The sequence below is a fragment of the Monodelphis domestica genome, chromosome 5 (genome assembly GCF_027887165.1).
Source record: "Monodelphis domestica isolate mMonDom1 chromosome 5, mMonDom1.pri, whole genome shotgun sequence".
Lineage (NCBI taxonomy): Eukaryota > Metazoa > Chordata > Mammalia > Didelphimorphia > Didelphidae > Monodelphis > Monodelphis domestica.
This window is the reverse complement of record NC_077231.1, coordinates 41,328,279-41,340,801: the sequence shown is the minus strand read 5'-3', so window position 1 is coordinate 41,340,801 and position 12,523 is coordinate 41,328,279. Positions and strand designations below refer to the sequence as shown.

General features: G+C 40.5%; 1 pseudogene; it reads right to left on the bottom strand.

The window, feature by feature from the left end:
• Positions 1 to 656: 656 nt before the first annotated feature.
• On the bottom strand, positions 657 to 7,867 carry LOC103098040 (protein arginine N-methyltransferase 5-like; annotated as a pseudogene).
• Positions 7,868 to 12,523: the final 4,656 nt, after the last annotated feature.

Below are 12,523 nucleotides of genomic sequence, written 5' to 3'. Positions count from 1 at the left end.
TGTGAGGGTAGCCATCGGGTCATTGACCCCTGGTGAACCAGGGCTTTGCTCACCCAGCATGTGAAGACTGCTTTGGCTGAACAGACAGAAGAAACCAATAAGAAGAAGAAGAAGAAACCAATCTCAACGGCTGAGATGGCGATGCAGCAAAGCACTGTGGAGTGCTTAGGGCGTTTTGGAACACAAAGGACAACACGGCCATCCAATGCAGCTGAGGAAGTCTCCAGATGTAACGACTTTTCGTGCCAATGGACCCAGGCTTCCAACGACAAGAGAGTGGGACTGTCTGTGCATTGACTTTTCCACTTAAATCTCCTTCACGCACAAGTGTCTTTGTGCACACTCATCTATACACCATAGATGAAAACGCACAAAGACAATCGTCATTCTCGGTTACTGGGAGACTACTACTATACCCTTTCCCCATCCCCATCCCAGGAAATAGGGTGACTTTTTTTTGAATGGGGGTAGGAAGGGCTATAACTGCTTTATTTGTATTTCCTTTGACATAGAAGTTCCAAGAGGAACACAGAGATGGATAGGGTTGAAAATCACTCAGTCCAGTGTTATCAGTGTTTGCTCCAGGAAGCCCTGGAACCTGTGCCATCCCTGTGGCTTCACATTCTGCAGTGTTTCCTAGCCCAGGATCTTTTTATCACAGAATGGGATAGGAGGCACTCTAATTAACTCTGCCCTTTTACCCACCTTTATACAAGACAGGAAAAGCAGATGAGGATACCCTGATATGATGAATGGCAAGGGTGACCCCACCCTAGGGAATAATTATTGGTTCTTTCAATGCTATAGGGGAAGTGGGGACTGGTTCCTGGTTCCTAGGCTTTGGGCACTAGCAGGAAACACTAGAGGCCGATGGTATAGGAGTGACCAGTAGGATTATGAATAGCTGAGCAGATAGGTGCTGTCACTGCCCATTCATACCACACTTTCTTGGCACTGCTGCATCTCCAGAATTGAACACAGATAGTCTGCCCTTCATGCACAATGATGGGATGCTTCGTAGGAAAGAGAATAGGAAACCAGGAAAACATTCCAGAGAGTGGGTCTCTGGACAGATACTCAGAGTGATGTTCTGATAAAGCACGGTTTCAAAGTACCCAGCAAACCCATGCAGGACAGTGTTCATATCTATAGGAAACTCCAATGTTGGGTAGAGGTTGTTGTCAATCATGGGATCTCGGTTGGGATGGGTAAAGGTAAAGCAAGGCTGGGGTTCAGCCAGCTGGTGAAAGTTGTGTAGTCCAACTACATAAGGCATCTCAAACTGGGCCTCAGGATCCTGGTTCTTTTCTCAACATGCCCAGACTTCATTATACAGCTTAGATGATGAAATAGGGACTAGGAAAGAAGTATATTCCCCTGGGATGCTTACTCCATCATCTTTTAGGAAGTGCTGGGCTCCATCCAGGCATTCAGGTGACAGTTCATTATCTGCAAGGGAGTCTAGGAAGGAGTTCACTAACGATGGTGTCTGCCTTCCAAGGTGCCACCTATTCCTGCATGTCTGATGGTACCACTGTCACCTGGCTGCCCCACTCTTCAAACTGCCAGTTCTCTAGTGTTACCACAGCATTGGGGTTCTTCTCTACAGCATACAGTTTCACTCTCTGATCAGCCTGCTTTGCAGCCTGGAGAGAAGCATTCACCAACAGACCTCTGCCCGCACTTAGGACCATCAGCACCTGCACGTTGGCATCCTTTTCCTCTTCTGGTACACGATCTAAGAGACATTTGTGGATGGCCTTCTGGTACTGGGAGTATTTGATGGGATCCTTCTCAAACACTTCATAAAAGATTATCCATCAATGGCTGGAGAAGGGACTGGAGATAGTCCTCATAGCCCTTTGCAAAGAGTTCATAGGCATTAGGTGGTGGACGGTTCTGGCTCAAGTATTCCAAATACTGCAGGTAGGTGCAAAATTATTTTTCTGAGTAATGATTGGCACCTGTAATGATGAATTGTACCTCCAACTTGAGGAGATGGAAGATCAACCTCTGGTGCACCTTAGTGTAACAGTTAAAATTTAGGGGAGACGGGGAGACTGAGGCAGGTAGAACTGCCAGTTTCTCTCTGCAAGGAGTATTATATTTTTTAGAGGTTTATTAAAGGATAAAGATTAAAGAATATACAAGTAAGAAACATGTGCCTAGGCCAGAGGCCTAGACAAAATAACCTTACATCACGCAAGAGACGAGCCTGCTCCAAAACCGAAGTCCAAAAAGAGCCAAGAGCCCCTCAAAAGCCTTTGAATCAGTTTAAATCCCTTCTCGATCTCGGCCCAGGTGAGATTACAAGGCATTCTGGGGAAGTGGAGCAAAGGCTCATGGGGATTGTAGTCCTGTATTCGAGTCTATTTTTTACATTCCCCATGTGATCATTTTGGAAAAATTAATTTTTCCCCAAAAGGATCATAAAAACATAATAAACTTAAAAGATTGCAATAGTGTGAGGATAAGAGAAAAAAGAATAAAACCAATAATTGCTGAACACATTGACAAAAAGCCATTAGGGGGCAGTCCCCTTTGGCATAAAAGTATACATACAAATAAATGTTCAATCAACCACACCCAAAGTTCAATTTTGTGCAACTTGTGGTCTGGAGGCTTCTTCATGGTGGCTTCTCCAACAGTTCAGTTCTGGATTCAGAGAGGTAGCATCTTCTTTACCTAAAATTCTTCTCAAAAGGAATTTAAACTTTGCAATTTAAATAATGATTTTTTTTACATTAGAAAAGACAGGAAATCCCTTCTTATTGGTCAGGAAGATGCTGGTGGGAAGGATGACTGCTTTGATTGGCTCCCCAAGCCATCGGTCAATTATATGATTGGATGGGAGGTCAGCACCAATTTCAATAGCCACTGCAATCCTCTTGCTGTAGTCACACAGGGTGTGGAAATTATGCCACCACATTCATGTCTTCTCCTCCCCAGTGCATGCCTCTGCCTGTGTAAGAGGTGGTTATGAGAGAGACAGAGAGACAGACAGAGAACCTTTCTACTCACTACTCTGGGGAAACTATAAACATGAGCCTAGGTAAGTTTTAAATAATTTTCCTCTAGGTTGTTGGCAATATAATAAGTGAAAAAGCGAAAGAAAAGGAACACAGTCCTGATTTTAGGTAGCAAGTTTTCCCTAAGAAAAAACTCAATCTGGACCATATGTATAGGTTCCAAAGCAATTGGGCCTCTTGTGGAGGGGGAGAGAATCCCATTTCCTGACCCCTTGGGTTCATATGGCTAAATAACATAAACACTGCTTTAAGTTTCTCTACTTAGCAACAGTCTCCTATGTCTCTAACTTCCTGCTGTCACCACCTAGATGCCCAATAGCAACTCAAGCTCAAAATGTTTAAAACTTAATTCATCATCATCTCACTTAAATTTACCTCTACTCCAAATTTCCCTATTTCGGTTCAAGGTATTACAATCTTCCTAATTGCCTAGGTTTCTAATATCAGAACCATCAATTAATCAATCCATTACAAATATTTACTAAGAACTTTAAAAAATATCATTGAGTTTTCCCTTAATTCTAGCCAGCTTCCCGTCTTTCATAATCTGTCTTGACCATAGTTGCATCCATACCAGATCTTATATGCCAATTCAGGCTGATTCCATATTCTTCTTTTTAATCTTTATTTTCTGTTTAAAATTAATAATGTGTATTGATTTTAAGGCAGAAGAGTGATAAGGGCTAGGCAATGAGCAACTGATTTGCCCAGGACCATACAACTAAGGAAGTGTCAGAGGTCAGATTTGAATCCAGGATCTCTTGTCTCTAGGCCTGGCTCTCAATTCGCTTCACCACCTGGCTGCCTTCTCTGACTCCATATTCTTTTTTTTTTAACCAGGTACTGATGTACCTGTGCCTAGAGAAAGGTCTAATTACCTTTAGTTGAACCAAAGAGCATCTCCTATGGAAAAGCCTCACTCAATGTAGTTCTCTCTGATAGAAAGGGATAATGCAACTATAAAAAGGCCAAAGGAAGAAAACGTTCCCCCTGTGTGTAAGATGTAGGCTATTTGCCTTGAGGCATACAGAAGACCACTACCTAAGTGTCAAGCCAAGACTACATTCTGTGGATCATATATTAGGAGGCCAGCAGTTCTCAGTGTCATATGTGCACACTGGCTTCTGCCAGATCCCAAGACCTGAGGAAGGCAGGTTGAAGACTGCTTTCATTTGTCCTGATGTATTTTTGCCAGTTTTAGAATATGGCCCAAGGTATCTTGGGGGGTTTGGGAGCAAAAGACTGATGGGGAAGCAAACTAGAGACATGAGTTACCTATAGGTGATAGTTTGTCCTGATCATATTTTTTCATAGAAAGACCTTGGAAACGTGATGAGAGATTGATGAAATGATTGTATCAGTCACAGAAAAATGAACTAAAGTTTTCAGTGAAAAATTACAGTTTTGCAGAGGTTTCACAAAATATGTAAGTCACAAATATTTTAATAAGGCATGAGCATATCCCAGAGGAGGTAGAGACACTTTTGATTTGGCCACACTCACAGAATCATCAAGATTTAATGACTTTTCTGGGATGCGGTAGTAATAATTACAAATTTGTTAAGAATGATGTTTCTAAGGGCAGCTGGGTAGCATACTAGGTAGATCCCCAAGACCTGGAGTAGGGAGGATCTGGGTTCAAATATGAACTGTGTGATCCCAGACAAGTCACTTAACCCCAATTGCCTAGCCCTTACCACTTGTCTGCCTTGGAATCCATACTTAATATCAATTTTAAGATAGAAGGCAGGGGTTTAAAAGAAAAAGAACTATTCTTCTATTTCTAACCAACTGAGTGAAATCACACATGAAGACAGAATTGCAGAAACCCAGAAGCATTAGGTCATGAAATGGTAAGTTGTTTTAAAATTCACAAATCCCTTTGAGAATTGATGGATGAATAAATGCAAAAAAGCTTTAAAAGACCTGTTTAACTATTTTACAAAACACACACACACACACACACACACACACACACACACACACACGTCATTTTTGTTTTACATGGATTCAACCAAGCCTTTTGTCTTGAATGTAGAGGCCAGCTCAGAGGACTTAAATGCAGCCATGAACCAATGGAGTGATTGTCACCATTTCCATTTGCCAGCAGAAGTCTTAGCAACCACCAGACTCATTGTTTTGCACACTAGCTAGAATTCTTGACACTGTAGTGGGCAATCATTGAGAAATTAAAAAATCTAGACCATGAAGTTGCAAATATGATCTGGCAATGATACACTGATATATTCTGATCAATATTCAGATCAATGCCAACCAGAATACTATTTGAAAAAGATGGATACTAACACTAGATAACTATTGATTTGGCAGATACTGTCAGCCAAAGAAGTCATGCAGATGCCATGTCATGAATGCCATGTGATGCCTAAGATATGGTAATGCCTAAAAAGGGGGCTATGAACAAGAACCAGGAATTTGGTTTATAAGCAAATGGCATAATCACTGAAGGTCTGGAACTTCCTGTAGAGAGCAGGCCAACAATATAAGTGATCTTCACTTTATTTAATTAAATTTCATTGCCGCAACTGTCTGGGAATGACTGGCAGCAAAAGCAGATGGTTAATGAGAGACCATAAAAAGTGATACAATAATAATAGTTAATATTCACATAGTGCTTAAAGGTTTGCTAAGTGCTTTACAATTAAACTATTATATCCTCACAATAATCTTGCTATTCTTATCTCTTCTTTACAAATGAGTAAACTGAAGCAGACAGTGATTAAGGGATTTCCTAGGACTACACAGTAAATATCTGAGGCAGGATTTAAACTCAGATCTTCCTGATCCCAAGTCTAGCATTCTATCCACCTAAAAACTTTGCTGTATGCCAAGTTCCAAAACTTTGAAGTTATTCTACCATTGAAATGATGAAAGAAACTGAAACTGTACAATAAGGTACCAGAGTGGAATGGAACTGATGACGCACATGGTACCAGAGTGTAATTGTTGCACTTAGCATATATTGTTCCTCTGGCCATGAAAGCTTTACATAATTATTTGGATTGGGGCTGACAGGGAGAAGTCCAGAGTTACTAATAGACAAAACTAGCCCAAGATGTTTGGAGTTACTACCAAGAAATGTGAGGTTTATATTCATTGTGAGCAAAGAAGTAAGTTACCAATGAATGCTGCATCTTTGAAGAACATAAATACTAAAAAAAAAATAGAACTTGTCTACATGGACTATTTCCAGGAGGAGATAAAATAAAATGAAGCTATATATTGGTGGTGAATGACCATTTCACAAGGCATACACAGGAATACCTCACTGGGAACCAGAAAACTTCCTTGATTGCTGAAGTATTGTAGTATTTCTTAGTGTACGGATTTCTGTCAGAATCCAATCAGATGAGGCAGAACAACAAAAGCCTGTTGCTCAAGGAGATGTGAGCTTTGGTAGGTGCTAAGTCTAGCATTATGTACACCTTATCATACTCAGGTAGAACCACAATTTGAACATTTGAACTTATGTTCATGGGGTGATATCTTGACTTGTGTATGAATTGGAATGAAGGGAGGCAGTGTTACAAAAAGCCATCAGCCTTACTTTCTCTTCCAGAGCCGTTGAAGTCCAGTGGCAAGACAAAAGTCAAGGTGACTAGCAATGGTCCAGGACGCAGTGGATGACCTTGGCTTCTTTGGCATCTGACCAAGTTCTAGGTACTCTACAATACCTTTTTCAGTCAACTTTCATATCCATTGAAACAAATTGTTCTCCTCCGTCCATTCTCCTGGGGTAGACATCTCCCTAATTCACCCACAGAAGTGCGGTCATTTAGTTGTTCTTAACCTGGTTTATTTAGCCCACCTGCCAAGATGATTTTGCTTGGGTGTAACCACTATAGGTGAGAGTTGAGTGATAGGTTGACGCTAAATGTGGCTGGGCAGCCCTAGAAAAAGGCTCAGCAAGCCCTCACACCAGTAGTGCCAGACTTCCTTTTATATCCTATACATGATCTCCTCACCCCCGTAGGGGCACTGAGATGAGAAGAAAAATCTCAATGGAATCAACATGCGACTTTCTCAGAAGAACTCCACTGTAAATGTTGTCATAGTAGCTACCCCATATTTGGTGATGTTTAGGCAGAGGCCGTCATGCTTTCAAGTCTCTGAGGATGTAGTGAACACAAGTGCTCACAAGAGTCTATCTCTTGCCTGAGAGAATTTTAAATAATGCCACCTAACTATAACATCATCTCAGAAAAGTACTGATGGGCATAAGCAAAGATATTCTTCCCATTTATAATCTTTTCAAAACATTTAAATTCTGAATATAAAAATACCACTCCCCAAACGAAGTATTTCTACATAAAAATGGAACACATAAAGAAAGTTATATATTGTAACTGTGAACTTTGAGTTTCCAAAGCATTTACTTTTTAAAAAAAAAAGTTTATAATAAATTTAAGACTTTCAAAACCATCCTGTTTATCTCTTTGTCCTTCTGAGCATTTCTTATATTCTCCTCAGAGTAATCTTTAAAAAGTGTTCAATGGCCCTTCTTTTTTTCCTTCATATTCTTTGGCATCACCATCACTGCCCCTGTCATCCATGTTGGACTTCCCTCCCAAATGGAAACATAAAGCAAAAAAGCCCTATAACAATTAGCAGTAGGTATAGTCCAGAAAAAAAAAAAAAAAACAGATACATACCATGGACAGGCTTACAAATATCTCCTTTTCTACACTGTGTCCTATCAAGAGGTAGGTAACGTGCTTCATAAAAGTCTTCTGGAGATGAGGTTCTTCACTATTCTGATCTTTGTTGTTGTTTTTAAGTTGTAATAAGTCTGTTGTTGTTTTTAAGTGTGCCTTCATTGTGTAAGTTTTTCTCCTGGTAATGCACACTTCACTATACATTTTTCTTACATCATTTCTTTCTAGTTTTCTCTTGAGCTTTGTGTTCACATTTCTTTTTTTCCTGTAAAAATGTAAATTTAATCTTCTATTTTAAAGTTACCTTTATTTTTAAATATTTATCTCCCCTCAACCGTTTCTTCTAAAAGCCATTCTTGATAACAAAGAAAAAAGAGAGAGAAAAGCAATTTAGCAAAATTAACCAAGTTATCTATTGGGTCTGGCAGGCTATTCAGTGTTTCCATTCCATTTCTTTCTCTTTGTCTCTGTCTCTCCTCTCTCTTTCTTTCCTTCCTCCCCTGGCCCCCATTTTAAAGTTCCTGCTTAGCTCTTCAACTTTGGGATTTTAATCAAGAAAGCTTGAAAGTCACCTATTTCATTAAAATATATTTTCCCTGAAGCATTATACTCATCTTTGCAAGATAAGTTATTCTTGGAATAAGTCACTCATTCAGAATGTTAATTCCAAGATCTCCTTCAATTTTCTTAGCTGATAGGTCTTGTGTGATCCCACCATTTCTCAGTACTTAACACTCTTTCTTTTTGAATGTTTGAGATTTTTTTCTTTAAAAAAATTTGAATTTTGGCAATAAACTTCCTGTGACTTTTCCTTTTGAGATTTCTTTCAGGAAATGATTGGTCAGTTCAATCTATCTTCACTTTGACATTAGGTTCTAGAAGATCTGGACAGTTTTCATTTTTGCTTACTGAAATATTGAAAACTGTCCATTCTTTTGAAAATTATGGTTTTCAAGGAGTTCAATGATTCCCAGATTACTTTTCCTTGTTTTCCAACAGTTTTCCAAGTTGCTCATTTCTTACTTTTCCCCAGTTTTTTCAATCCTTTCATTCCCCCCCCCCCATTATTTCTATCTGTCTTGAGGAGTTTTCTATTTGATCTCTTCTATGTTGGGGAGAGTCTAACTTGGGTAAAGTTTGCAATTTTTTGTTCTTACTTATTATCCTCCTTTCAATTTTTTTCTTCCAGGGTTTTAAATTTCATCTTAAAAACTCTTTAAATATGTCTCCTTAGAGCTGGATTTGTCCAAATACCCTCAAATTTCAGATAGCAACCCTCTCCAGATTTATCTGAGGCAGCTAGGTGACAGAGTGGATCTATTCAAGAGCCAAAAGTGAGGAAGATCTGAATTCAAATCCAGACTCAGATACTTACCAACTATTCAATCCTGGACAAATCACTTGTCTCTGTATGCCTCCATTTCCTCAACTGTAAAATAAATGTGCCTACCTTGTAGAATTGTGAGGAACAAATGAAATATTTATTGTGCACACCCTTTGACCCAGAAATACTACTACTATGTCTGAATCCCAAAGAGATCAAAGATGGGGGAAAGGACCTACTTGCACAGAAATATTTTTTCAGCCCTTTTTGTGATGACAAAGAACTGGAAACTGAAGGGATGTCGATCAATTGGATGAATAATTTGAGGAATATGATTGTAATGGAATCTTATTATGCCTTAAGAAATGATCAACCATCACAAAAAAAAAAACTGGAAAGATTTATATAAAGTGATGCAAAGTGAAGTGAGCAGAACCAGAAAGTGTACATAATAATAGCAAAAAAGTATGATGATTGATTGTAAATGACTAAACTATTATCAGTGCAAGAATCCAGGACAACTCTAAGGGACTCATGATGGAAAAGATTCTCCACTGTTATAAAAGGAATTGACTGAGTCTGAGTACAGATTGAAGCATATCATTCTTCACTTTTTTACAAATTTTTCTCTAGTGTTGGTGATATCTGTCTTCTTTCATAATTTTATGAACATGGAAATGTGCATTATATGATAACACATGTGCAATCTATATCCTATTACTTGCCTTCTTGGGGAGGGAGAAGAGGCAAAAGGGGGAGAAAGAATATGAATCCCAAAGTGTTAGGAAACAATTATTAAATATTTATTTGACATGTAAAATAATTTTTTTAAATAAGATATTTGTAAAGTGTCTAACACAGTGCCTGTCACATAGTAGGTTCTACATAAATGCTTATTCCCTTCCCTTTCTCTGGCTTGCTTTAAGACAGGTCAAATCAACTCAATCTTGTACAGGAGCCTTTTTTTTGTTGTTGTTCTCCCTGACTTCACTCCCCATCCATTGCTAATCTCTTTCATTTGAGACTATCTTCCTTTTTCACTGTACATGTGTTGTATGTTCAATTATTTGTATGTTGTCCTTCCCATTAGAATGTGAGCTTCTTGAAGGCAGGGACTTCTCTTTGTATTCTCAGTGCTAGTACAAAACCTAGAACATAGTAAGCACTTATATAATGAGTCTGGTGCATATGCAGAACCTCTCAGTTTGCTAAGATGGTATCATCTCACTTGGAGGAGCCTTCTGGAAGAATTGTTCTGGAAGAATAAAAATTGGTGTATGCATGGACATTATCTGGTTCTATTTCAATTGCTACATAGTTGAGAATAGCCTTTTTTCAACTGGTTACTTAGCTAGAACTGCAAAGAGGCTGGAGTCAATATTCTAGACTTAGGGATCAAGGCAATAGCTTTATTAATGGATTCCAGGGAGAGAACCATACTGAAGGGGGAATGACTGTGGGGCCTTGCCCGATCCTCATTCTACCTCTATTGTTTAGTCATTTTTCAATTGTGTCTGACTCTTCATGACCCTATTTGGAGTTTTCCTGGCAAAGATTTTGGAGTTATTTGTCAATTTCCTTCTTCAGTTCATTTTACAGCTGAGGAAACTGAGGCAAACTTTAAGTGACTGGCCCAGGGTCACATAGTCAGTAGGTGTCTGAAGTAAGATTTGAACTCCTGATGACTCCACCTTCCCATTTGAGGCCATATAGCCCTTGAGATATGGTCTTGGGTCTTTGACCTTTTTATTATTTCTTTTTTTCATTCAAAGTGCAGAGAGTTAAGTTTTCCATCATGGGAGTTTCAAAGGTTTAGATAGTAAACCAGAGGAATCCAGGAGTCCAGAAATCCAGGCTGGGTATTGTGGCCAACAAACCTTGACAACACATATACTGTTTTCTGCTCTGGCCTCACTCTCTCTGAGCTATGCTTATACAATATCTTTCAGAATTCCAGAGTCTCCTGAGGTATTTTCTGCCATCAGCTTGAGGACCCTCCATTTAGATCTCCCTCTTCTAGAGGGCCATAACTAGCACCCCAGTTTCATTTAACCACTTTATTTTTTTAACCTTTTACCTTCCATCTTAAAAGCAATACTAAGTATTGGTTCCAAGGCAGAAGAGCACTAAGGGTTAAGCAATTGGGGTTATAGGACTTGCCCAGGATCTTACAGTCTGAGGAAAGATTTGAACCCAGGACCTCCCATTTTCAGGCCTGACTCCCAACCACTGAACAACCTTGCTGCCCAATTTAACCACTTTATATTGATTGCCTTTTACAAAGGGATTGCATTTTACAAACTTCAGAGATACAGCAAGAACAGACATACAAACATATCTTTCAACACTTTGGGGGCATAATCCCCTCCCCCCCCATTAAGACCACCTCAGTCTCCAGAATTCAGCTCATAATTTAGCTTCTCAGTTCCTATGTAATTGTGGTCCCACTAAATTAGCCACAGGGATACAGGAGTCCAGGCATCCAGGTCAGGTATTGCAGCTAGCCCAGCACGGATACCCCAAGGAGCAAGAAGCAGGGACTCCAGCCCACTTGGACATGACTATTTTTCTGGGCTGGAGTCTCCTGTATCCCTGGGACTTACACTCATGACCCATATGGGAAAGATGCATTGTCCGGTTTTGAGTTGCTTCAGCTCCCTAACATCCTCCACTTGGATGCTGCCATCTTAAGGATGAGGTCTTCAGATGCTTGTTGACAAACTGAGGTCACCCAGAAGGTTTTCTATCTCCCGGACCTCCAGCACAGTGCTGTTGTTTGAACCATGGAAGATTCTCCCCAAACGATGGACTAAAGGAAGAAGTATGATTTTCTGACCGGCAGTCAAACTACGGTGGAAGTTTGGGGTTATGGCTGGTCCTTGAATGACAGCCGTCCACATAGTGTGAGAGCTCAGTATCCCGGAGCGGAGCTCGCCCCTGCTGGTGTTCGGTCTCCGTAGTAGGCTTCAAAAGGCTGCATTGTACTCGGGGCTGTTTCCCGTCTCCCAGACTTCTAAGGACAGCACATGCGGGTGAGTGCCAAGGGGGGTTTACTATGCTCTGGTAACTCATGGGAGCTGTGGAAAGCCCAGGAACGACCAGACCGACAACACACACACACACACACACACACACACACACACACACACACACACACACACACACACACCCTCCGAACAGAAATTATTCCTGCAGCCTGTACAAGGGATGCCAAAACTCCTCGCAGTTGCCTTCGCTTGGAGCGAGCACAGCCCAGTTCTCTCCCTATTCCAAAGTCTGCATTTTATTTATTGATTATGTGTTGGAAGCATTGGGAGGGCCTCAATATTCCCCACATTCTGCTGGAAAAGGGAGGCTGGGGTAGGAGGGAGGAAATGCTGGGGGGCGGGGGGAGGGGGTCGAGGTACAGAGGGTGCACTTGTGAGCTGATCGTACAGCCCGCTCCGACCTCCAACAGCCTGAACTGCCTTTGAAGTTCTCCGCCTCTCGACTTG